The sequence below is a fragment of the Python bivittatus genome, unplaced genomic scaffold (assembly GCF_059951505.1).
Source record: "Python bivittatus isolate LINGU-HERP-01145 unplaced genomic scaffold, Pbiv_v1 ctg000080_np1212, whole genome shotgun sequence".
NCBI classification, from domain to species: Eukaryota; Metazoa; Chordata; class Lepidosauria; order Squamata; family Pythonidae; genus Python; species Python bivittatus.
The window spans coordinates 62,038,603-62,065,297 of NW_028277035.1; the positions used below are offsets into that span (position 1 = coordinate 62,038,603).

The 26,695-nt window shown below is 42.2% G+C and overlaps 1 protein-coding gene and 1 pseudogene across 1 annotated transcript in view; one reads left to right on the forward strand and one right to left on the reverse strand.

Annotated features, from left to right (window-relative positions):
• Window positions 1-26,695, reverse strand: part of EEFSEC (eukaryotic elongation factor, selenocysteine-tRNA specific) — a 344,759-nt gene that overhangs the window by 45,710 nt on the left and 272,354 nt on the right. The gene's annotated exons all lie outside the window — the stretch shown is intronic.
• On the forward strand, window positions 18,088-26,454 carry LOC148216724 (uncharacterized; annotated as a pseudogene).

Below are 26,695 nucleotides of genomic sequence, written 5' to 3' on the forward strand. Positions count from 1 at the left end.
AAGACTGGCTTACCAAACCTAGCTAAACTCTCCAATACAAAATTAATAGATAAGACTATTCAAGCTTCAGAAAGATTCAGAAGTAATACTTCAGACCACACATGAATCTGAGCCTGTCTACTGTTCAATAAAGCATATACATCTTTTGTCAGATCTCTGCAAGTGCCTGTAAAAAGATGTAGATGTTTTAATGGCTCAAATAATTAAAGCAGTATATCTTTAAGGGACTCTTAAAGCAGGCACACCCTTTTCAGGCTCAGAAGGAAGCCTGAAAAATAGATACAAAGGCTTTAAATAATAGCAGAGAGGTTCTGGGCTTGCACTCATGTGAGGTCTGAAGTACATCTTCCAAATAATTTTCAAAACACACATGGCCTACATAGTGCTGTAGTCTCAGCAGAATTGGTACTTGCTGCATTTCATTTGGATTAAGAGGATAAATGCCTTTCCTAATTATGGGGTACCAAAGTTGTACATAAGGCACTATCATATCCTGGAGAATCTGCAGTCCAAAATCTGACATATATTGATTAATAATAAAATTGTATTAATAATAAAAATATTTTAAAAACATATTAAAAGAATGGCTGAAGAGAAGATGGAAACAGCCATGTTCCCTCACAGACAATTTGTCATAATTCCAGTATCTCAAAGGGACTTAAGTTGCCATTGTTAGGAATTTTATTCCTAGGGACCTAACCTTGAAGGAATAACAGCCGTTGTCTAATCACCCGTAGAATCAAATGATGTACTTTTTAGTAAGAGTGAGTTGTTTGTGGCAGTATTTCTCTCACCTTTCACCTACATCTGCTGCTCTCTCTGTCCTTATAACATCTGTCACTTGAAGAGAAACCATTCCTTCTTCAAACCCCACATCACAACATGGTGATTTATAGTATTTCCCAATGGTATATCAGCACATTCTTGTTCAGCCCATTTTTGGGAAACTTTGCAATGGCGGGTGTGTGTGTGTGTGTGATTTGCTCCTGGCATTAAATTAGATGTCATTTGACAAGGTTATAACATCTAAGTAGTTTAATTCAACAAGATAAAGAGCAGGTATTTCAATCAACTGTGAGCTAAATTTCCCAACAATAACCTTCTCACCACTTCATCAATAAATTTTGGAACCTAAATACCCACTCATTTCTTTTAGGCCACCAAGTGCTAATGCTCCTATTTATATACAAATCTTCCAGGATATTCTTCAAACTCTGATTCACATCAGTAACCAATTCACATAGGGTCTTATATAGGCAGTCTTGAAAAGAAGCATATTTGGATATATAAATACACCTGTTTAAAAAAATGAAAAGCGGACAGAGTTAAATAGAATTCAGCAGGTTTCTGTATGAAAGGAATCAGAGATAGGTTTACAGGCAGGAAATAAATTCTTACTAATGGTGCCTGTTTTCCAGCAGAAAAGGTTGGCAGCCTCTATAACTTGATTAGAATCATAAATTCTTATGAGTTTTCTTCTAGTAACATAGGTTTACAAGAGTATTAAGGACAACTGTTTGCTTGAAGCTACTATATTTGGGCATACAAATCTGGATGACTTCTGGATGGCAGCAAACAGATACAGAACATTTACACTGTCCTATCCTTTACTGGTCCTCGTAGGACTTCTATGGCCAGGGAATCATGTACTAGCTAGGTACCTTTATGTTCTGTCAGAAAAATGCCTTTGAACTCTGCCACACTATGTTTTATTGCAAGGTCAAACCACCTCAAGGCCATCTTTGTGTTACTGTGCCTTACACTGCCCTCATCACTTCAGTCTCCGAGGCAGGTCAAGGCTCCCCAACTTTATGGATGCAGAGGAAAAGGGTACTGTTCTACAGAAAAAGACCATAAACACAGGGGCAACATGGAAGCAGGTACATTTGTTTTAGTTCTGAGGCATAGAATCAGAAAAGTTAATTCTCCAGGTTGCCTAAGAGTCATCTTTATATCCTTTTCAAAATACACCATCATCAGATTGCAGTGGGTGCCATAGGAGTGTAGGTAACATGATGCCTCTTCTCTTATAGTTGGATGTACTCTACAGGTGGCCCCTAGGCACATTTCTCTCATCAGAAGGAATTTAGTTAAGTAGTAGAAATGGCATGCAGAGGATGGGTTTTGAGTAGAAAACCAAGAATGCTACTATGAGAACAAGGGTCTGCATGGAATGACACTTGGAATAGGGTGGAAGGGACAAGGTGGATGGCTCCTTCTGTCCTCCCTTCTCTGAAAAGCAGCACATATTCATCATCACATAAGCCACAGTCTAGTTCAGTATTTTTACATCTTAGTCTTGGGGCTAGTAACAAGTATAATTTCATGCCAAAATGAGTTGAGCCAAACTTGCTGCACTGAGGGAGGGCTACTACTAATCCTGCCACGTGTGTCCTGGACATATATCCCAAAGCCAGCTCCAATAACATGACTACTGAGGATAAAGAGTAGTGTGCTTTTAAATATTTTTCAAGTAAAGAAAATAAAGAAGGTGAGAAAACCTAATCCAGATGTAAAAGATTTTCTCAAGAACAGCAACAGACACCCTTGATGGGGAAATAAAACTGAAATCTGATTAAAGCTAATGAATCAGCAGTGCCGACACTATCTCTAAACCCAACACCCTTTCCTTTCCCCTACTGCACCCTGTTCATTTTTTTGCAAAGCCCCTTTCCCTCAGCCTCTCCCCATTCTCAGGCCCAAGCTGAGATTAAGGCTGATAAGAGGAATGCTTATATTTGAGTTTGCAGGATCAGTCACTGGTTCATTTGATTAGAAAACAATGGCTTCATCACTTCCTGTAAGAGCATCTCAAGCTCCCCCTTTCCGGCTTTGGGTTTCCTCCCTTGTGCATTTCTGGGGATGTTTTTCATGCATATGTCTCTGAGGATTTCTGGGTCCTTCTAGCAAAAAAAAAAAAAATCCGTCACCAGTAAAAGGGACTGTTAAAATTTCTTCACGACCATAGGGAAGAAAAGACTTTTCTCAATAGGTCAGGTTAAGTTAACTACTGAATTTCTAGAATATTTTTTTCCACTGGCTTTTACAACACCAATGGCTGGTTCCACCCAACTAAATTTAAAGTTTATCCTTCTTATAATTAAACTTATTTAGGACTATTTTACCCATCTTTGGGGCATTTGAACAATGAATCAGTTGAATCTGGGAGCATCAAAAAGCAATACAAACATTGCAATGTCAGGAAAGAATGCATATTTTATTTCCAACTAAGATTTTTCTCTCTCTCAAGAATATTTCAGTTAATCTAAGTGAATTCAGCCAGTCAATACTGATGGCTTTAAAAAGGCATTCAGATATAACAAGAAATCTGTTCAAATACACATTAAAATAATGGCTTGAAATGCATCAACCCCTATAGAATTGTACCTAAAGATGAAATGTTGGGTTCCTCTATTTGAACAAATTCAACTTCTGTATTTTACTGTATAAAGGGATTCTCCCTAAATGAGAATTATAGAATCCACTTTCCTCTATAAAAATAGGCTTTCTCTCCAGTTTGGGAAACACTGTAAATTACAACAATTAGAGGAGGGGCTACACAGAGAAAATATTTCCTAATGTTCTCTCCAGACATTTTAGTGTTTCCTGGATCCCTTCTGAACCTTCCAGCTCCATAATTGCCAGAACGATGGCTTCCTTTGCAGCTTCGGCTAATATATTTCAAAGATGCTAATGAAAACTTTAATCATATTGTTTTCCCTTGAACTCTGTGAGTGTATATTTTATTAATACTGCAGTTTCATCCTACTGGGATTTTCATCATTCTTGGATTGTTCTTACCTGTATTAACTCATTCTGCTCTTCTTGGCGATGGAAAAGAATTCTATCACTGGGAGTCTCATATCACACCTTGTACAAACAGTGACTACTAGAATCAAATGATGTCTGCTCGTTGTCATCTTTCTTCATCAATCTGAAAACTAGTGGGGTGGGCAAAAAGAAGGTGTGCTCCTGAAAATGTTGTCCAAGCAACACTAGTTTTAAAAGGACTTATCCTGGAGGAATTTACATTTTAAATTCCTGCCTCTGGAGAATTTGCATCTCAGTGAATAAAAGCAGGATAATTTGTATTAAAAAAATTATGTGCAATTTTCATTAATAGCTAGGTATATTAGATGAGATGCAGATGAGCATTCTGTATTAAGAGAGGCTGCAAACATAAACAGTTATGAATGTTTCTACAGATTTTAAAACTCCCTTTAAAATACTGGATCAGAATACTCAGTTGTAAATGTGAACAAGGAAGCTGACTGGATTTTTACCGATCCACACATCTTTGTACTTTTTGTTTCTAATTATCTTCAGCAAGTCCAGGCTTGTTTTTATCTGTCTCCTGATCTGTTATTAAGATTTTGATCAAAGAAGATTCACATTTCATTTCTTACATTCTCCTCTTCTTATGGCTACTTTTACTTCTATTTTTCATCCTTGTGAGTAATTGATAACACTGTGGTATTTAGGGTATATTATTCATTTCTCATCTGTTCATAATATATTGACAAAACTATTTTTATCAAATGAAATTAATATTTTACTTCTAAAATATATTCTCTTCATTTTCAGCATCGCTTCTCCAGTCAGCCGTTTCACTGTAAGAGCCAGTCACATCGATCACAATGTTTCATGTAGCCTGAAAGCTCTCAGGACAACAAAAGACTCCTGAGAAGCAGTTCGTGAACAGTAAAAATGTAGGAAAATATTGCAGGAGGAAATAAATTCTGATTATAATTAGAATTATAATAGATTATTATAGAATTATAATAATTCTGATTATACAGAAAACCTTGCCCCTACTTCAGTTCAGTACAACTAAGACGACTTTCCTGCTTTCAGTTCTCTTGGTGTTAATATAAAACTATTCTGTGCATATACAGTACTTGGATGGAGTGTTCAACAAAAGGCTGGTCAAAAGGGGACGTACACAAACCTTTGAAAAATAACTTGGAGGATCTCAGGAACGTCGGCCAAGTCTAACTTGGGCCGCATGCTTGGTGGCTTAAGGCCTTCTTTCTACTGGCTTCAGGCCATCCCAAAGTAACTTTATAATTTGTACATTATCTAGTCCAGATGTTGGTGTTTGTCTATACTTTGGGCAGGCAGTGTTTGTAAGCCAGTGCATTTGGACAACAGAATCATCACAGTAGGGAAGTTTTACATTATGATTTTGACAGAAGAATTCTGAAAGGAGGAGGAGGAAAAGGAACACAAGCTTAATTCAAATTTAAAATACAAATAGAAATATAATGAATAAGAATGAAAAGGAAAGCAAGTTTGGTGTATTGGTTAAGGCACCAGGCTAGAAACCGAGACCATGAGTTCTAATCCTGCCTTAGGCATGAAGCCAGCTGGGTGACCTTGGGCCAGTCACTCTCTTTCAGCCCTAGGAAGAAAGCAATGGCAAACCATTTCTGAAAATCTTGCCAGGAAAACTGCAGGGAGTAATCCAAGCCAAGCAGTCACCCGGAATCAACACCAACTCAAAGACAAATAAACAAATAAATAAGCAAAACTTCCATTGTGGGAGTTTATTATAGGCTACCTGGTCAGACAGAAGATACAGATGAGGCTTTTCTCAATCAAATGACTAGTGACAATGATAATGGGGGGTTTCAATTACCTTGACATCTGCTGAGAATCTAACTCTGCCAAGACAAAGAATCACAAGTCCACAGATTTTTGTCCTTTCTTGATGACAATTTTATTTGTCAAAAGGTAGAAGAAAGAAGAAGGGTTCTGATGTCCTCAACCTAATCCATACCAAAGAATTGTTTGAAGAAATGAAGGTGACTGACACCTTGGGGGAAAGTGGTCATTGTTATTCTGGAGTCAGACCTGCATACTGGACTTCATAAGAGTGGATATTGGTAAGCTCTAAGGAAAAATAGTTCTGATCCAATTACTTGAAATCCTGAAGGGGAAAAGTGGCCCGGAAGAATGGGAAATTTTACAAAAAGAGATACTGCAAGCAAAATCACTGGCAATCCCCACAAGAAGGAATACATGGGAAAAATCTAAAAGAGTCCAGTGTGGATAGCAGCAGAGCTAAAAAGAACAAAGGGCATGAACTAGAAAGGGAAGGAGAGGCATATAATCAAAGAAGGATACAAGCTAATGACAAGAAACTGTAAGAACCCTGCCAGAGAGGTTAAAGCTTAGAATTAACTCATGATTGTGGGAGATACCAAAAACAACAAAAAGGGTTCTTAGAAATGTTAGAAATAAAAGGAAAGCCCGAAAGAGTTTAGGCCCATTGCATGGTGAAAGTGGTGAAGTAGTAATGTGTGATGCTTAGAAAGCAGAACTCCTGTTTTCCCTCAGAAGGGAAATGAAGCCCTAGTTGGACCTCATTATGCCACTGGAAGAAGGAGGGAACTGCAGCTTAGGACATGGAGAGGATAAGAGAAATCTTAGCTAATTTAAATGAATTAGTCTCCAGGGTAAGATGGATTACATTCCAGAGTATTGAAGAACTAGCTGTGGTGCTTGCAGAATCACTCAGTAATCTTTGAGAACTCTAGAGCAGTGTTTCTCAATCTCAGCAACTTTGAGATGTGTGGACTTTAATTCCCAGAATTCTGGAGCTGGAGTCCACACATCTCAAAGTTGCTGAGATTGAGAAACACTAACCTAGAGGACTGGTGAGATGAAGAAAACTGGAGGAGAGCAAATGTTCCAAAAAGGGAAGGAGGCGGACCAAGGAAACCACAGACCCATCAGGTTGTCATTTATACTAGGCAAAGGCCTTGAACAGATTATAAAGCAGCATGTTTGTGAGCACTTGGATAGGTATGCCTCAATTAACAGGAGCCAGCATAGGTTTTTCACAAAGAAATGATTGCACCAAAGAGTGCTCACAAATGGTTCCACTTCAGCTTGAAGGAAAATATTGAATGGAGGCCCTAGGACTCTGTCCTGTACCCTGAGCTTTTCAACATTTTTATCAATGTTTTGGAGAAGGATTTGAAAGGCGACTGATCAGGTTGGCAGATGACATAAAGCTAGTTGGGTGGCTAATGGTTTAGGGGAGAAAGAGAGAGAAGATTCAAAGAGTTCTAGACAGGTTTGAGCAGTGGGCTAAAATGAATAGGATGGCATTTAACAGGGAGAAATGTAAAGTTCTGCATCTGGGTAAGAAAAATGAAAGGCATAAGTTTAGGATGAAGGGAGACCTGGCCATGCAGTAGGACATAGAAAAGGGACCATAAGATAAACATGAGTTACCAGCGTGATGCAGCTGCTAAAAAGTCAAATGCTTTCTTGGAGTGCATTTATAGGAACATGGAGTCCAGATTGCAGGAAGTGTTTCACAATACTCTGCCCAGTCAGACCCCATTTGGAGAAATGTGTCAATTTCTGAGCACTACAGTTCAGAAAGAACAGTGACAAATTGCAGCAAGTTCAGAGGAGGGCCACTAAGATAGAGAGGGGTCTGGAAACCAAGCTCTATGATCTGAGTATATTTATCCTACAGAAGAGATGACTGAGGAGAGATATAATAGCAGTCTTTAAGTACTGTATCTGACAAATTGTTGTGTAGAGGAGGAATAGATTTATTCTCTCTTCCAAGGAAGTAGGTTAAGCTAGATGTCAGGAGGACATCAGAATTCCACAAACAGGCTGCCACATGAAGCAGTAAATTCTCCTTTGCTGAAGGTCTTCAAACACAGACTGGATGGTTAGAGATGGGTAATAGGTCCTGCACTGAGCAGCGGATTGAACTAGATGACCTCTAAAGTCCTTTCCAAAGAGAGAGAGAGAAAGAAAGAAATTATGACAAAAGCTAGAGTATGTACCACACACCTTCTTCCAGTTGGGAGGTGTGCTACTGAAACTGCAAAAAATGACTGTGATGCAAGGGGTTAAACAACCTATTTCATAAGAACATCATAAGAGCTCTGACCCATCAGATAAAAGGCCAGCTTAGTCCAGAATTCTGCATCATGCAGTAATTAATCAGATGGAACTGCAAAGCTTATAGTGAAAGTAAAGGCTTTAGTTGTAAGGACTTCTAAAATCCATGTCTTTATTAAGTGAAATCAAGGTTATAACATTTTCATTAACCTTCAGCTGGCTTAACAAAGATCTTGCCTTTTTATCAAATATGCATTTTGGAAGAAACAGAATTTTCCAAAACATTTAAATACTTCTTTAGGTTTTATGGGTTGGCTCTAATCAAAGCTGGGTGAACTTAGTTCTGACATAGAAGTCAATATTACAAGTCATAATAGCTAAACTGATGCTTCATTGATTTCAAGAGAATCTAGGTTCACTTAATTAAACTGAATACTCTCCGAATTTACATTCACTAGGACAATGATCCTGAAATAAACTATAGTAGGTGGAACTAGGTAGACTGCTGTAGGAAAAACATCTATTGGTTTTCCTTCTCCTGGGATTTTTCTGGAAAATGCACAATTGCTTCCAAGAAGATAGACATCCACAGAGAGGAGGGGAACTTTCTCAATGAATCTCCCTCTTCCTTGCCAGCTCCTTCTGCTACCCATATTTGTCCTGGGAGGCAGACCACATGAGAGAGAGAGGATCACCTAATGACCTTCTTCAATTCAATTGGCAGGTACCTTTTCTCACCAAAAGCATATTTGCGTGAAGTCAAATGTATATATTCCAATTATTTATAATCTGACCAAGGGGAGTTCTGGTTTTCTAATCCAGGTCCCCTCTAAAACAGTCTCTAATTTGCCTATTGGGCCGATGTTGGAGTAATCTTTTTAAAAAGGAGTTAGTCTGAATAGAACTGTTAGCCTTTTCAATTTCTAGCCCTTTTATGAGAGTCTTCAAGTGGAACCTCAGTAGGAAAGGAAAAGGTCACATACGTTTGATCCAGGCAATCAGGTCCATAACCTGATACCTTTGGGGTGTGTTGGACTACAATCCTATCATCTGCCAGGCAGTATGTCCATGACCAAGGAGAGGGACAGTTAGGAGAAAAGTGATCTGGTCAGACTTGCAGCATCTCTTAGAACCCTAAGCAGGACTCCTTTTTTTCATAGTCCTGTCATCTAAAGATCTTTTTAAACTGGAATTTTCAAAAACTGAAACTAGGACCTTATCTATATAGATTATTTTTAAAGGAGTCATGCTTCTTTCTTTTAAGATGCCCAAAGGAATTAATAACATCAGCTTGCCCAATACACTTACAATGAAAACAGAAGGCTTCAGACATAAGTGATGTAGATCATGATCATATCATAAATCATAGTAATCCAATGTTAAAATGTATGGTTAGGTTTACCCACTTCAGTGCCACTTTTCATGCATTTTTGCATAAAAATGGAGAATGGCTGCAACTCATCCATTTGTTTGGAAAGATGGTGTGAGCATCCTGAGTGGATAGATAGGGTGAAGGGGAACCACCAACCACCCTGTGTTCTGAGTTGGCTATTCGCACACTGACAACATTCCCGTGGCAGCCATTTTGTAACTGCATGTGTGAACCACTGTCAAAATTCCAAGCATTTTGTGCTGCCCACCAGCACAAAATGGCTTCCTATCCTTATCATAAAGGCACACAGTCCCCATTCTGGTTAATTATGTTTGTTTCATTTAAGCAGATATCATCCCATATATGCATCTGCTTAGTAGCATAGCAGATTGTACTAGTGAAACAGTACTTCTGATCCTATTAAGAAATAATTATCTATTAATTCTTTTTTATGAAAAAAAGAGTAGTTTGTCCTGGGCTGCCAGGCTAAGTGATCCAGCTCTTCTGTGCTGCTGCTGACACTCGCCGCCTCTCTGCTTTGCCACCACTATGAGATGTGCTAAAGTGAGCAACTGAGTTTGCAAAGGCCTCCCTCGTTTCCAATCTATTTTGAAACCTACCAGAGATCCATTTATAAAGAACTAAGTTGCATTTGAAACATACACAGAGGAGCAGATTTTGTGTCAGAGAGGGCCTCCAGCAAGTGTTACGCACCATGTCTATTAAAAGAAGTTAAAAAGAAAGGTATTCTTCAGTTTCAAGCACATCTCTGCTAATTGGACTAGGAGGAATGCGGTAAAAATTCCTAGTGCAGATTCACGGACACCCATCAGATCTGTGCATCTGCTTAGAGGTGCATAACTTTGCCTGACATTTCTGTGGTGGGAAAAGAAACCTGAGGTTTTACCTGACAGCTTCACACAATTCAGCCAGTGTAAGGAAGGCTGCAGCCTTCCACTGTTCCCATCGCACAGACACAGACACAGATGCGCGCACACACACACACACACACACTAGTTCCTTGGTTCTCAGATCCTGGCAATATGTGCCAGAAACCTGTCAACTTGTTAAAAGTACATTAATGCAAATACCAAAGCTTTCAGTTATGTTTATGCTAATAGAATGCCTTTCGCTCTATGACAGGTCTGAGTGAAGATTCAGTAACAGGAAAATTAATTCCAGCTGTTGAAATTGATTTTTTTTTTTTTAAAAGGACATAGTGTAATAAATAAATATATATCACCCATACACATGATACACATGCAAACAGCTCCCAAAATAAAAATTGGAAATATATGGTAAGGTACAGGAAAAGAATAAAGGAAAAACATAAAAGTAGAGAAACTAAACAACCTTCCCTTTTGGGAAGAAATCTTCCTAATTTTTAAAAATGTTTTATTTTATTTATTAAATTTATAGGCTGCCCTATACCATCACAAGTCTGGGCAGCATGTAGTACAAGACAATTTCAAACAAGACAACCTCAAACAAGACAAAAAACAAATGTCTGGGAAAAAATAACACACCAATTGACAGACCAATTTCTCACAAGGGCTCTGCCCCTATCCTAGCCCAAGGCCAGGTTTTATGGGCTCATTTAAATAAAGTGAGGGTGGGGGTCATATGAATCTCTGGGGAGGTATTATTCTAGGGAGGCACTGAAGCAGAGAAGGCCTGTTTCCTGGGTCCCATCAGATGACACTGTTTAATTGATAGGACCCAGAGCATGCCGACTCTACCTGATTGTGGGGGACAGGTAGAAAGCACAGAAGACAAGCAGGTCCTCAGGTAACCAGGCCCTATGCCATGAAGGGCTTTATAGGTGATAACCAGCACCTTGAATTACGCAGAGCAATCTACAGGTAACCAGTGCAGCTCACAAAGCAGAGGTATTACGAGGATATTCTGGGGCATGTCCTAAATGCCCACGTCACTGCATTCCTGACCAGCTGTACTTCCAAGTGGTCTTCAAGAGCAGCCCCATGTAAAGTGCATTGTGATACAGGTAGTCTAAATGCTTTTAGTCAAACCTTCATTAGAAGTAAGCTCAAACTTGCTATGGGATAGAAAAATATAAAGTCACTCTAGAAAGAATTGGCTAGGATTTCAGCATTCTGTACTGAGGAAAGAAATGGCAAGTTTTTCATTTTCTTTATAGGGTCACTTTGCTTTTGATCCCTTTGCATCTGAATCTTGTCAAGATCACAAATCCAACTGCTTTGAGATAGACCAATATATTTAAAGATAGATAATATTGACATATTCTATGCTCCTGCAAGATTTCCTCACCTTTTTCATGTAACCTAGGGCAACAATTAAGTAGTCAGACTTCTTATTCCAGTTATGTCCCTCTGATCAGTGTCTGGATGAAATTAAATCTTCTAAGTTTGATATGTTTTATCTGAGTTGGCCTGCAGTTACTTTCAGGCATCCATCACAACACAACACCACACAATAACATCAAGGGAAATCCACTGAGACTTAACTGGGAAGGGATATCAAAATAGGGGAAGACTGCACAAGAAGCCAAATGCAGGAGAGAATTCTTACCCCTAAATATGTTGGCCCCCTTTTGTTAGGTGGAAAGGATCTAACTGCAGATGTAAATAACTGAATAATTCATGGATTTACCTGGGTTTCAAAGGATATCCCACAGATTTCTACATATCCCCACTTGATTGTGGAGGTAATACTTGTTAGCTCTCCCTATCTATTTTGTTAGAGACACCAATTAGTGTAAGAGGCATTACAGTCTGCCTCTCGTACCTGTGCACCTACTAGCTTGCCTCTAATATCCATTCACATATGCAGTAGCTCTACAGCTAGGTAGGGGAGTGCCAATTTACTTATTTCTGGCAAAGAATTATGGGATGAAGGATTGTACTGATATGACAAGTGTGTTAAAAATAAAGATTTGGGAGTGTGGTAAAATAGATTAGAGAAGGGATGAGTTGAGTGTCTGTAGAAATGTTTTGGATGAGAACAGAAGAAGGAGGAGAATATCAGGATAAACTAAGGGGCTAACTAGAGGAACGAACCAGAAGCACAAAGGAAGATCAGGCAGTTTGCCACTATATACAGCAATAGACATGACAAGGAAGGAACAGGGGTGGAAGGCTTTGGTTTCTCCAGAGATGAAGCCACAGTAACTAAACGGTCAGTGTGATGGCCACCACCATTAGAGATCAGGTAGCCAGGAAGGAAGAAGAGCTGTTGGCCAGGCAAGGAGGAATGGAGCAGAAGCATCAGAGAAGTTGTCCTGGAGGAACTGATGTGGTTGGAAAGTGAAGAGCAGAGAGCAGATTGGACTGGAGCTGGTAATGTGGAGATGGGCAAAGGAAATGGAGTTCCATGGGCCCATCATTAGAACTGGTGCTGCTTGAGAGATGCTGCCTGTCACTGTTATTGCTGCTGCTATTTCAGACCCACCATGGTGGTGACACTGTAGGTCTGATGAGAAAGACTGTTGAACGACAGGGTACATCTTCCTGAGGGGAGGCAACAAGGAAAGGAGGATGTCTCCCAGCCTGGGCCCTAGTGAGAGTAGGTTTCTCAGATGGGCCTGTGGATTCGGCTGGTGTGGTAGATTGAAAGTGATAATGAAGATAGCAGGTATCTTGACTGTTGTCCCACTGGGTAGTGCAGTGAGGGTTTTGGGGTAGGATGGCAGTACCAAAGGTACAGTGGATGTCCTTATTTGGTGTTGGGGTCTGTAAGGGATTGGATGGGACTGAATCCCAGCAAGACAGATGCTGTTGTAGGTAAACAATCTGCCTATATCCCAACTCCTAGGTTGTCTCTAGATAGGTTGCATTTACCTTGAAGGAGAATTCCACAACCTGCAAGGAAGGGGATTCTCCTGGACTCATAGCCCTGTCTGAGCAGTAGCTAGACTCCATGGCCAGAGGATCTTTTCCCAGTTAGGGCTGGTGCAACAGCTGCAGTCCTTTTTGGACCAAGAGTGCATCATGTACTTATCACCATGCATTTAGACTACTGTAATTCTGTCCACATGGGGTTGCCTTGTAGGGTTAAGAAGACTATCCAGAGAGCCACTTTAGCAGCATAAAACCTCTGCTACAGGTGCTGCATTGGTTAGTAATGTTTCCAGGCACAATCCAGATCCCAATGGAAAAATAGCAGGCTCTAACAAGCATCTGTTACACTAACCTAGAGAGGGAATGGCTGTTTTGCTCAGAAACAGAGCACATCCCTTGCGTGCAGAAAGTGCCAGAATGGCATCTTCCATTCAAAGGTTTGGATAGCAGGTGATGAAAAGACCTCTGACTGAGATCAGGGAGAGATGCTGCCAGAGTGACCAATCTCACTAAGGTAGGTAGCTTATATATTGTAGTGTAAAATAGCTAACTTATGTCACTTGCTTGGAGAACTGAAAACCTCTTCTTGAAATATAAATCACAAGCACTGATTTTTTTTTTTAAGGGCTATAAACTGAACTCCAAAGTCTGGTCCTTCTGAAGCAGTTGCTTACGCAAAGCCTGAATAATAACCCTGGCTAATACAATTCAAATTGGCTTCTCTGAAACCAGGCTAGTTTGTTTCTCATTGCAGAAGTCCTTTGAATGGCCAACATAGCTGGTTTCTACCATTTATAGGATATTTCTATGAGCAAATGAAGCATTGCAAATTAAATAAAAGTTGATTATGAGGGAGGGAGTCCAATTGTTTTCAGGAAGGAGTCAAGGTCAGTTTTATTCACTTTGTAGTAAATAAAAGTTTCTGTGTAATAGCTATACGGTATGAGGCATCTTCATGGAATTCTAAGTGACTTTAGTATTTAAATTGATTTTTGTATTATGTTTTGTGTTGTTTGCCACCCCGGAGTTCCATTGGTAGCCGGGTGGTCATATACATTTGTTAAACCAACAAACAAACAGCTTCACTGAACTGCATCAGGGTCATTTACCCCCTCGTTATTAAAACAGGATAGTAGTAGTTGTAAATGGGATTTTTAAAAAGCCAGCATGACTAATGTGTTAAAGGAAGACCACGAAAACTGAGATTCAAATTTCCACTCAGCCATAATGCTCTCATTGAGCAACCAGCCTACTCATTAAAAGCTTTTCTGCCCTCCAGCCTTAAGCTGCTTGACTCCTGCTCACACACCAGCCAGAAATGAAAATAGCTCCAGAAATCCCTTTTCTGATGTACCTTTACATTGAGCACAGCCTCGGATTGGTGGGTTCCCTTGCTTGTTTACCTTCCGTTTGTGCTGGGAAAGGGGGGTCTTTGAGGAGATGTCTTCCAGGTATGTAGTTCCATACCTTTTTTACAAGAATTCAATTTGCCCTTTTTGCCCTAGATAGCATGATACATGGGAGTGAATTCCATCTAATGGGAGGTAGAATTTAAAAGATTAAAAAAGCACTTTTTATAACAAAACACACATTGAATTGTAGGAGAAAATTCAAATAATGTTGGTGTACTTTAGGTAGTTACTGTTACAGACCATCTGGATGAAGAAGGGAGACAAAGCAGTAACCTGGCTGGCTAAATTCTCCTTTCCTTTTGAACTGTTCTTTATATGCTCAGACTGATGGGACTAATGCAGACTTTGTAGAATGGAGTCACTTCATCACTGGAACAGTGGCACAGGTCCAGAGAAGCTTGTATCATGGCCGTGATGCATGAGGGTCTGGAGTGCCCACTGAGGATGGTCAAAAAAGTCAAGATGGCCACAGCGGTGCAACTGAAGCTCCACCTGCTTTTTTTATGTGCATCATTTTTAATCCTGTTTGCATTGCCTCCTCAAGACTTTAGTCCAGCTCACTGTGAGAGGGCTTCATCTGTCCTCAATTCACCCTGCTTCCTATCGATCACCTGGTACTGTTAGTAACTTTGCCACCTTTCTTGTCTAGCTTTTTCCTGTCCCCACGCAGCTTCTTTTTTCCAGGTTCCTGCTGATCTGTCCCTACCAGTGTACTACTGGTCACCTACCTTCTTTCTCAGCTACTGCCTTTTATATTTAATTTTCCCTCCAAACCAGCTCTTAGTTAATGGGTGGCATGGCTCTGGGTTACAGCTGTTCAACTGAATCTAAGCATGACCATTTCATTGGACTTTAAATACATGAAGAGATCCATGTTCACATAGTCTTGAAAATGCAAATTTTCATTCCTTGGTTTGTAACAGCAAGTGCAATTTCTCAAGTGATTGACATTTAAATCAAACACTGTATAATAGCTGAGCTAACACTGACTTTCCAGAGATCTTAGCAGAAAAAAAATCTTTACTGCAATAACATTAACTCTATAAGTGTCAAATAAAACATATGGTGATCCTCTTCATATTACAGTGATCAGTTCTCCTTGATTCCCATGTTTCTATAACTGCACTTTGACCATTGCATTCTGACACATTCCAAAGACATGTGCTTGGGTCAGAATCCTAAATAATCTTGGAAATAACCTGTATCTATAAAGGTAATGGTTGGAGGATGTTAGGTAATATTGATCAGTTTTCAGGAGAGGCATTTAATGTAATGGAGTACATACAGTTGGTGAAATAGTACTGAGGAAAGAGCTGTACTCTAATAATCCTAGTTTAACCACAGCATTTAAGAGGAACCAGAACAGCAGCCAGTCTAGACCAATCTATGCCAACTGTGGTACTGGACAGCTGCTAATTCCTTTATTTCAAATCAAACATGTAAAAATAAAAATAGTAAAATCCCACCTAGTCCTGCTATTAAAAAAAACAAACAAAACAGAGAGAAAAAGCAGATACTAACAAAAAACATTTGGAACAGAAAAACAAATTACCCTTATGCAGGATAGCATTACTTTCATGGGGAAATGAAGAAGATGGATAAATTCACATGGTTTATTAGTCTACTGGCCTGGTGCTTATTTCCAAAACAAAGACAGAACTATTACTATCTGGAGAAAAATTTGTCTGGCAATCCTTTGTAGCTGTGCAATTGTGGGGCTGGCAGTGTTAGGGGCAGTTCTGTAGGGCACCTGCCAAACCCCACCCCCACTGCTCATCTTGCAACCTCTTGGCGCTGTTCCTGCTCCTCTTCTGCCTGCTCTTCTGCTGTCTCCAAGCGTACAAGCCATGGCAACACAAAGAGAAAGAGTAGATTCTTCACTTTCCACACCATCTCCTCTGGGCAATAGATGGATAATGCCCTGTAGAAGAGCAGTAATGGCATTCAAAAGGATGACTCTCTCAGTGGGGGTCATCTTGACCAAGGCCCCCACAACTGTGGAGTCATACAATGCACAATAAAAACATACAGCAGGGGAAATCTGGCATCTGCTTGCCTCATTTCATAGCAGGATGCTACCATTGTACAGCTCTCCACGCCACCAAATGATGAATTGATAAGCAGCCACCCTGTCTCATACGGCCATCTGGATCCAAGCAGAGCAAGGAAATGCCACATCACTAATAATTTGCATGCTGAGGGAAAGGCTTCCTATTGTATAGCCCATTGCCCTGAATCTGGAACCTCAAAATTTTAAAAATGAAAAGAAATCATCTGGGAGATTGTATATAAAAGATCAGAGGTTGCAAACATAAAAGAGGAACTACCCCTGGAATGACCCCTGTGGCAAAGAAAACTCTGGAGTGAATTAAGGAAAGCTATAGACTCTTTCCTCTAAGGGTAGTCTAAATTTTCATTGCTCATATAAGCCCTTTTCCACATAACAAATGCATGAGAATGACCCCTTGGAGGAGGGAGTTAGGCTCCTACTGCCAACTTCATGCCAAACATCCCTTTAATTTGAAGATCAAAACAAATTTTTAAGTCTATGGGACACAGTCTGCAGCCAGGTTTATCTTGCCTGTGGAGTCTGCCCCCATCAGCCATACCCAAGCTCTGGCTTGTATGGATTTATCTCATACTAATGATGTCTGCAGCCTAGAGTCATTCCAGTGGGTGGCATGCAAATATTCACAGCCAAATAAATGAATAAATAAAAGTGTTCAGCCTATACATGCTTTTGCTGTTCCACAATGAGGCAGCTCTGAACATGTGAAGCAAAACAGAAACTTACCCATTGCTATTGTTCTCTCATTAAGTGGTAGTTTTCTCCTTTCCCACCAATGATATTCATGGACTGAATGTGCTTGACTGAGCTAAACTGTCATCAAAGAACCAATAGCCAGGTAAGATTAGCATCTCATTTATCATGCTGAAAAGAACTCTGTTAATAGGAGAGCCGGACAGCATATTAGTAAACAACTCTTATTTTCAAGAGGGGCAAACCGGGGTTTTAGAATCTAGCCACCCCCACTTAACCCACCCAGTGTCAGCGGAGAGCCGCAGGGTCCCTCCAGTATGAATCTGGGACTCCCTCCTGGGAGTGAGAGTCTGGGAGGGAGTCTGGGACTGTATGAGGATGTGAGTATCCACCTCCTGGGTGAGAGACAGGAGGTGTGAGTGAACGGGATGCCTGCCCTGCCAACTATTGAGAGAGGTCGTGCAGGGGGGCAGAGTGTGATAGCAGTGTAAGGTTTGGTGTGGGGGGGTCCCAGCCGGCGCCGAGAGTGCGAGCTGGTGCTCGGGCAGGATCTTCCCTCACCTGGGAGTGTCTGGTTCTGAATGAGGATGTCTGATTGGAAGGAGGGACCTTCACCCCGGATTAGGGATCCCGGAGGTCCAGGATTGGAGATATTTGGGCCTGGAACCTCTGGGGACTATGCGGTGGGCTATTGAGGTGGTGACGGGTAGGGGACGATATTGTGGGAGCTGGAGGGCGGGCCATCTTTGGGGAAGACACCCCTGGTGTGTGTTACTGGTGGTCTGTTCTGGCCCTCCTTGCTCATTCCCAGGCCCTGGTCAGCAGGTTCATAGGGGCCCTGGCCTTCGGCTGATGCTGCTTAATGCCAGGTCAGTTATAAACAAGGCCCCCTCATATGTGACTTGATCATCAAGGAGGGGGCAGACCTGGCATGTATTACCGAGACCTGGCTGGGGCCTGAGGAGGGGGTGCCCCTCTTGGAAATGTGCCTAGCTGGGTTTACAGTGTGGCACCAGCCGAGATGCCAGGGCAGGGGAGGAGGGGTGGCTATTGTCATTCGAGAATCTCTGGTGGCCTTCAGGGGCATTGCTCCACAAGTCTCCGGCTGTGAGACACTGTTCCTTATGTTGGGTTCCCACAAACAGTTAGGAGTGCTGCTACTGTACCAGCCTCCCTGCTGCGTGGCAACCTCCCTGCCTGAGCTGCTGGAGGCCATCTCGGGGCTGGTGGTGGAGTTCCCCAGGCTTACTGTTCTGAGGGACTTCAACTTGCTGTCCCTGGGACGGACCTCAAAAGTGGCTGGGGAGTTCGTGGCTACCGTGGCAGCCATGGGCCTGTCTCAAATTGTGTGGGACCCAACCCAAGACAGTGGCCACATGCCAGATTTGATCTTCTTGTCGGAGCAATGGCAAAATGATCTGAGGGGAGATTTACAGCTTTCCCCGCTGTCATGGTCAGATCATGTCCTGGTGACCCTGAGTTTCTCCTATGCCATCCCCCCTCTGCAGGGAGGCAGGACCCATGTGATTGGTCCACCCCTGGTGCCTTATGGACCCATCAGGGTTTCAGAGGGAGCTGGGGGGTATTCCCATGGATCTGTTGCATGGTCCAGCAGAGGCCTTGGCTGCTGCCTGGAATAGGGAGGTGGCCGGGGCCTTGGACAGGATTGCGCCTATGTGACCTCTCTTGCCACATCGGCCCCAACACTCCCCATGGTTTATGGAGGAGTTGAGGGTGCTGAAGAGGGTCAAGAGATGTTTAGAGTGCCGCTGGAGGAAGACAAAGACTGAATCCGACTGAACACAGGTTAGAGCCACTATCAAGGCCTACATCGTGGTGATAAGAGTAGTGAAGCACCAATAATTTTCCACCCTTATCGCGTCCGCAGAGTGCCGCCCAGCGGCCCTGTTTGGGATCACTAGATCCCTCCTTGGTAAGGGGGATTTAGTGATTCATTTGCAGGGCCGTGTGGAGGAATTTTCAGAGCATCCGCATGACAAAATTGCTCAGATTCGTTCCAAGTTAGACTCTGAGTGTGGCGCAGGGTCTGGGGAGATACCAGGGGATCGTTCTTACCCAGTTATCTGGGAACAGTCTGATCCTATTGTTCCTGAGGAAGTGGACAGGATCCTCCAGACTGTGAAGCCCATCACTTGCCATCTGGACCCATGCCCCTCCTGGCTGGTGAAAGCAGCTCGGGAGGTGACATGTGGTTGGATCCAGGCAATAGTTAATACATCCTTGCAGGAGGGAGTGTTTCCAGCTGCCTTTAAAGAGGTGTTGGTGCACCCCCTCCTCAAGAAACCCTCCTTGGATCCTACTGTACTGGACAGTTCCGTCTAGTCTCTCACAACCCCTTTTTGGGGAAGGAGAAAGTGGTAGCATCACAGCTCCAAATGGTTCTGGAGGAAATGGATTATTTGGACCCTTTCCAGTCAGGTTTCAGGGCCAGTTATGGAATGGAAATGGCATTGGTCGCCCTTATGGATGACCTCTGGCGGGAGCGGGATGGTGGAAGTGTGACCATCCTTGCTCTCCTTGATCTCTCAGCGGCTTTTGATACCGTCGACCACGTTATCCTGTTGGGACGGCTCAGGGAATTGAGGGTGGGCGGCACGGTCTTGTGCTGATTCACCTCCTTTCTCCAGGGCCGATCCCAATTGGTGGTGATAGGGAGCGAGAGGTCCCATCCTCGGCCCCTCCTCTATGGGGTGCCGCAGGGTTTAGTTCTCTCTCCGCTCTTTTTCAACATCTACATGAAACCTCTGGGTGAGATCATCCGTCATCATGGGATGAGGTATCATCAATATGCTGATGATACGCAGTTATACATCTCCATCCCAGTTGAAGTAAGTGATGCCATGACCGCCCTTTCATGGTGCTTGGAGGCTGTAAGGATCTGGATGGGGAACAACAGGCTTCAGCTGAACCCTGGTAAGATGGAGTGGCTGTGGGTTAATGGCTCCTCTGTATCCGGGACTTTGTCATCTTTGGTGCTGGATGGGATGGCACTGCCCCAGACAGACCTAGTGCGTAATCTAGGGGTCCTCCTAGACTCACGCCTCCTGCTCGAAGAGCAGGTGGTAGCCGTGGCAAGGAGGGCCTTTGCACAACTTCGGGCTGTGCATCAGTTATGCCCTTTCCTGGATCGAGATGCCCTTCAAACGGTCACTCACACCCTTGTTATCTCCCAGATAGACTACTGCAATGCGCTCTACATGGGGCTACCCTTGAAGAGTATCTGGAAGCTACAGCTGGTCCAGAATGCAGCTGTGTGAGCTATTTTTGGAGCCCCAAGAAGGACCCACATAACACCCCGAACTGCATTGGGTACCAGTTTGCTTCCGGGTCCAATTCAAGGTGTTGGTTATCACCTTTAAAGACCTACATGGCATGGGACCAGGTTACCTGAGAGACTGCCTCTTCCCCATGACTTCAACCTGTCCCACCCGATCACACAGAGGGGGCATCTCCGGACCCCCTTAGTAAAAGACCTCCAACTAGCGGGGTCCAGAAGGCAGGCCTTCTCTGCTGTAGCCCCCGCCCTTTGGAATATCTTGCCCCCAGAGGTGAGATTGGCTCCACACTCCTGGCCTTCCAGAGGGATTTGAAGACCTGGCTCTGCCATCTGGCTTGGGGTGGGGAGGGAAGACATCAAGTGTGGAGTTGGCTAGCCCCTTAGAGGCCTGGTGTTTGCTACTCTGAACCATCGGCCTCCTGGACTCTTTCCTTCTTTTTTAGTAATTGTGTGTATAGGTTTTTAATTGTATATTTATTTATTGTTTTTAACGAGTTGTGAGCTGCCCAGAGTCCCCCATTGGGGGAAGATGGGCAGGGATAAATTGAATGAATGAATGAATGAATGAATGAATGAATGAATGAATGAATGAATGAAATATTACATGATCTAACCCATTTGGCAACACTGTTAAGCCTGCAGGTGCCCTATCTGCCATACTAATTATAGTATTCCAAGCCAGGTTAGCAGGACAGGGATACATTCAGACAACTCTGGATCCTTAAAACACTTCCAAGACAATGGAACCTTGGATATTTTGGCTCTGATTACAGAGGTCCCAGTCCAGCCCTTACGATGGCTCAGCATTGGTCTCCATTCCCTGCCTTACTGCTATTTGTTCCACTAAGTGTTTATAGCTGCATATACAATACCTGGAAACATAAAGTGTAAATGTAATGAGCATATACTATCCTGGCACATGTATGCTAATCCATCAAGTGAATTCTCTGTATCAGCTGTTGAATAAGCAAAAGAGCAGACCAAAAACAAGCACAATGTAACATGTGAACAGACCCTTATATACTATGCATCCTAGGGCAGTGTTTCTCAACCTTGGCAATTTTAAGACCTGTGGACTTCAATTCCCAGAATTCCCCAGCCAGCAAGGTCCACAGGTCTTAAAGTTGCCAAGGTTGAGAAACACTGCCCTAGGACAACACCACTAATAAATGTAGGAGGGCCTTCTTTTGCCACAGGACATTGACTTAAAGGTTCCTTATCCAATAGTTTTGGCTTTTAAACCATCAAACATTCAGAACTAAGGCTCTGCACAAATTCCTGATTTTCTGATCCATCCCCAGCTCTCTTTGACAATTGCACTCTTTACTGGAATCAATTGCTAAGCTTTGGACATGCCAGGAATTCAACCTGAGCATGATTTTTAACTCCTCCTGCTAATCCAAATTATTGGATTATTATCCAAATTATTAAATATTGTATGGGGCATTATTTCCCAATCAAGTACCCTTTAAATGTGTTGGGCTACAGCTTCCAGAACTCTCATGGCTCACATGCTAACTGGGAATTCTGGAAACTGTCATCTCACTCTGTAAACGGCTTCAAAATGTGATTACATGGGAAGCAGCAAATAAATAAATAAATAAAAAAATAAAAAAATAAATAAAAAAATAAATAAAAAAATAGAGTACTGGCACAGAGGCAGACACACAATATGCAGTCAGTTCTGCTGCATCAGCAGGGCCAGAACACTAGTTTTTAGAGATGTGTGTCATACTAATGAAGTCTATGGGGAGCTAAGCTTCCCCATGGGAAAATCATATGGCCTTCAAGCTGGAACAGGAATTGTCTAAACTGAAACTCTTATTAGCAATCCATGGGTCATTTTAGGCTGCCACAAGCCATCCCCGACATCTCCATAACTTTCCTCTCCAAGGAGCTTCTTGAAACCCCAAGAAGTTTGCCAGAGATGAGGCCAGCCCCCGTGATGAAAGCATCTATCTCCCCCTCTCAGGAGACATTCATCCTGTGCACTGAGAGTGCATCCTGAGAGGAAATAGAGGAAAACCCTGTCTTCTGAAAAGCTTTGATCTCAAAGTGATATTTGCTGTGTTGGAGAAATATTAAGTGAAGCTCATTTTCGACTACAGGCATCAACGAGTTACAGCACACACTTTTGCACAGATGTGCCAAATCCTAATAAACTTTAGGAAAAAGCCCTGGCTTTAATTGTTGCAGCAGCGGGAGTAGGTACAGTGCCTTGAACACTCAGGAGGTGGATTATAAAGGTGGGGTGGCTTCCACATTCCAGGCTCCAATTTTAAAGCCTGAAACCGCTGTGCTGGAGTTGTGAAGATGTGGGAGTCACATGTGCATGTTTTTCTGACTCTTCCTTGAAGTGATTTTTAAAAGAAAAAAATTCCAGCCCTCAAACCTTTTTATATCCGAACACCAGACCAACTCAACACACAACTGCTAACCTCTCCAAAATGGTTGCTTGCCATTTCTTGAACTTTAGGATATCTTGTGCCTTTCTTGCTTTTTCATCTGAAATCTGTACCTGTGACTTCATTGTCTCTAGCTAAGGGTCAAGACCCCTTTCCTGAAGAGCCCTGCAGGAAATGGCAGGGGGGCAGTTCCTTGCCCCCTCCATCCTCAGCATTAAACACGGGAGATTGCAATACAGTGGCAAATATACCAGAAAGAATGGGCTTGTGTTGAACATATACATTGAGGTGTCATTAAAAAAAAGGATGTAATTTAAAAAAATAAAGGAGAAAACAAGAACAGTGTCCCATACAGCAACAGCCTCAGTAACCAGCCCAGAAAACACACCATTCCTGAGTTGTCACAGGTCACTGACAACTATGCCAGAACTTATAGTAACTTTTTAATTCCTTGACTTCTCCCAGAACAAGATGGAGAGAGGTTCTGGGCTACCAACCCTGGTATTGATAGAGAAAGCAACAGACTAAGACCTCGCTAAGCTTTTTGAGAGGCGGTTCCTGGTCTACCCGTTCCAATACTAACAGCCTCAGATCTCTAGAGAAAGTGCCTAGACACGGTGCCTGACTGTCTTAGTGGTGGTGTGCTCCTCTCCTGATACCATGTCAGTCCAGCAAGACAAATCAAAAGGCTCACGAAGAGACGTTTGCAGCAAGTAGACAGGAGGGGATGTGCCTGTTGCAGCCAAAAGCAGCCAACAGGAGCTGGGCAGGTCTTGGGCCTTTCTGTGGTTTCTGCCAACACACACACATTGTGCAAATAGCAAAGCTTAAGTTGAGAGAAGGTAGAAAATCCTGTTTCTACATCCAATCAGAAACACCTGAAGTCAGGTGCCTCTGAAATTGGCGGGGATGAGAGGAAGGCTGGGTCATACAGAGGCGTTCAAGAATAGTTTGTCAAGTATTCCCATATGGGGTGGGTAAATACGCTCCAAATCTCACATCTTCAAATCTATAGAGGTTTGAAGGACATCTCTGTGTTTCCTTGAGCAAGAAATCCCCAGTTCTCAAAGTAGAATTCTCAGCATGGCCATGCAACTTAGCATACTTGCTGGGAATGATGGGTGTCGTTATTTAAAATATATGGCGTTCCAGACTGGGGAATGTTGATCCTGGGAATTATGGGACCTGCCATCCCACATGAACAAGTAATGTGAAAATCAAAGAATACACATTTGTGCCCATTATTATCCAGGGAGGAGCATTAAATGGGGACAGTTTTGGACTCTATCCCACAACCTGCAGTTCTTTTCATAGATGGAAAAAATGGTTATTTTTTCAGATAGCTCCAGATATGAGTGTCCCTTGCAATGCATGCTGCCCTTTGGTTGAAGTAAAAAAAACTTTGCCTTATTTTACGCAGAGGGATATATTTGTTTTATAAAATTTGAATTTGTATAGACTTGTTTTATAGATTGTGTATTAGAATAAATACATTTCTTGGCCTTTAAAAGCACATTGTATTTTATTTTAGCTGTGATCAGGTCATGCTGGCCTTCATATATGTATCAAGTTTACCGTAGTAGTGTTTTGTTTTAGATCTGTGTCCATTTTTATTTCATTTTAAAATAATTATAGCAACTTGTTTTACCGGAGACTTACAAATACAAGTAACAAATAAAAGTTAGTTATGTTCATGTTATTTTATGATATAATTCCCTTTCGAGGAACACAAAACATAGCCTTTGGATTAAGTTTAGGAAATATATATGCAAAGCGATCTAAAGAACATAAACAGAGGACACGGCATCTTTCTCTCCATCCAATGCAGCAGAATGGCATGGACTTTAGAAATGCAAGGTGGGTGTTATTGCTCTCCCACGCTGTAGACTGCCACTGCCATTGAGCAGACCACCTCAGAAACAATATGCTGGTCTTCTAGATGGCCCTTTGGTCTGATCCAGGTCCGTGTGTGGGCTTTCTCTCCTTCTCAGACCACAGAAGAGAACAGTGTTTGCAACAGGGCAGGCGTTCCTGGTTGCCCATTTGCAGATCTGGACCTTGCAGATACATGCTGCAACACTCAGAGCTATCTCGTAAATCCTAAACCAATACATTAATTGCTTTCAATTTATCAGCCTCAAATCACTCAGTCTAATTACCATTCATCTGGAGTTTGTGTTTTTAATGGTTTATGGGTATTGTTGGTAATCTTTTAATTTCTCATTAAAAACAGTATCTTGTATGCACTATGTGTGAAAAGCCCTAATCCGATAAATCAAGCAAGAGTAACACAGTTAAAAGGAAATCAGTGAAACAATATTTGGGGTTTATATATTTCTGCCAGTCAATTTGTAATTAAAAGTTGCTACTTACCAAAAAAAAAAAAAAAATACACAGTTGTTGCTATGAAAGCTATTATCAGTCAGCATTTTCATATGAATACTGCTTTAATTAATTAGCAAGAAGTAAATACATTATATATCAAAAACGCTTTTCCACTGAACCCATGTGTTCCCGAACAAAAGCCTTAATAAACTACACAAAAGAGGGACAAATTAGCTGATCCCACCTTCCAATCCCTCCTTTTAGCTTTAAAGTCTTTTAAAGTTCTCCAAGTGGTTTTCCCCCATTCTTGTTTTTTTTTCTTGCTGTTGTTTTTTAATGCGTTGTTTATTTCACTTTGGATAGGTTGGATGGATAGTAGACAAACAGAGCACACACACAGCCCCCCACCATTCAAATTAAATTGATTTTGAAATCAGTTTTGCAGGAACTTGGAAAACAAGAGTGTTTATGATTATTAAAAACTGAATATAATTACGATCACATGCATGATCCCTCTGGAACAACTTATTTACTGAAGACTAAAGGGCTATGCCTCAGTTCACAAAGCATGGAGGGGGAGGAATGGTTCATCAAACGTTTTACTTGCTTTGGTGCACTTTCTAAACAGTGGAAGAAAAGGCCTTTCTCATCTGACAATGAAGGGAGAAGGGAGGGTCGCCAAGCCCACCACTTCCCTGAAGACTGAAAAGACTTGAAATGTAGAGCCGCTCTTTTCAAACCATTCCTGCCAATCCAGGGGCTGGAGACTTGATTTTAATTTACCCCTTGAGAACGAACCTGGTGGCAGCTGGCCCTTCCTTGGAAAGACGTGTTCAATGCTGCAGCAGGTTGCTAGACACCTCGCAGGAGCAGACTTGTCCAAGGGGGCCTCTGCTTTCCCACAGAATGCTGCTAGTACAACCACACCCTTGGTGGATCCCTAAAACATGGCTTTTTAGGTATAGACAGAGCTGGGCACCCAGCTGGGCACCCACCTCAGCCACCTCTCATTCCCTCAGCCTGAGCCTGAGGAAAGAACTGGCAGGTGAGGCAGCTGGAGCTGCTGTCTCCATCTCCCTGGTGCTTCAAACCATCAAGGAGGAAAGCTGGAAGCAAGAGATGTTTAATGGCAGCTTCTTCAAGGCTGATGCCCTCCAGATAGTGCTCAGAATATTCACCCTGCCAGCCTGAAGGTTTATATGCCTAAACTAAACACGTGGGTGATATCAGCTGAGCTGCATGAGGCTGATGGCATTTGTTGTGACCCATCAAGTTGAGGATAGCTGTGTATGGTAGAAGCTCTGCCAAGTACTCAACAATATCCTCTCTTGTTGGAGGCAGGCGATATATGAAGCCTCAGGTGTCTGAAAGCTTTGGTAAGTCTACTACATTTGGACATCTGCCCCCATTTTGCTAGCCATGAAGATTGAAG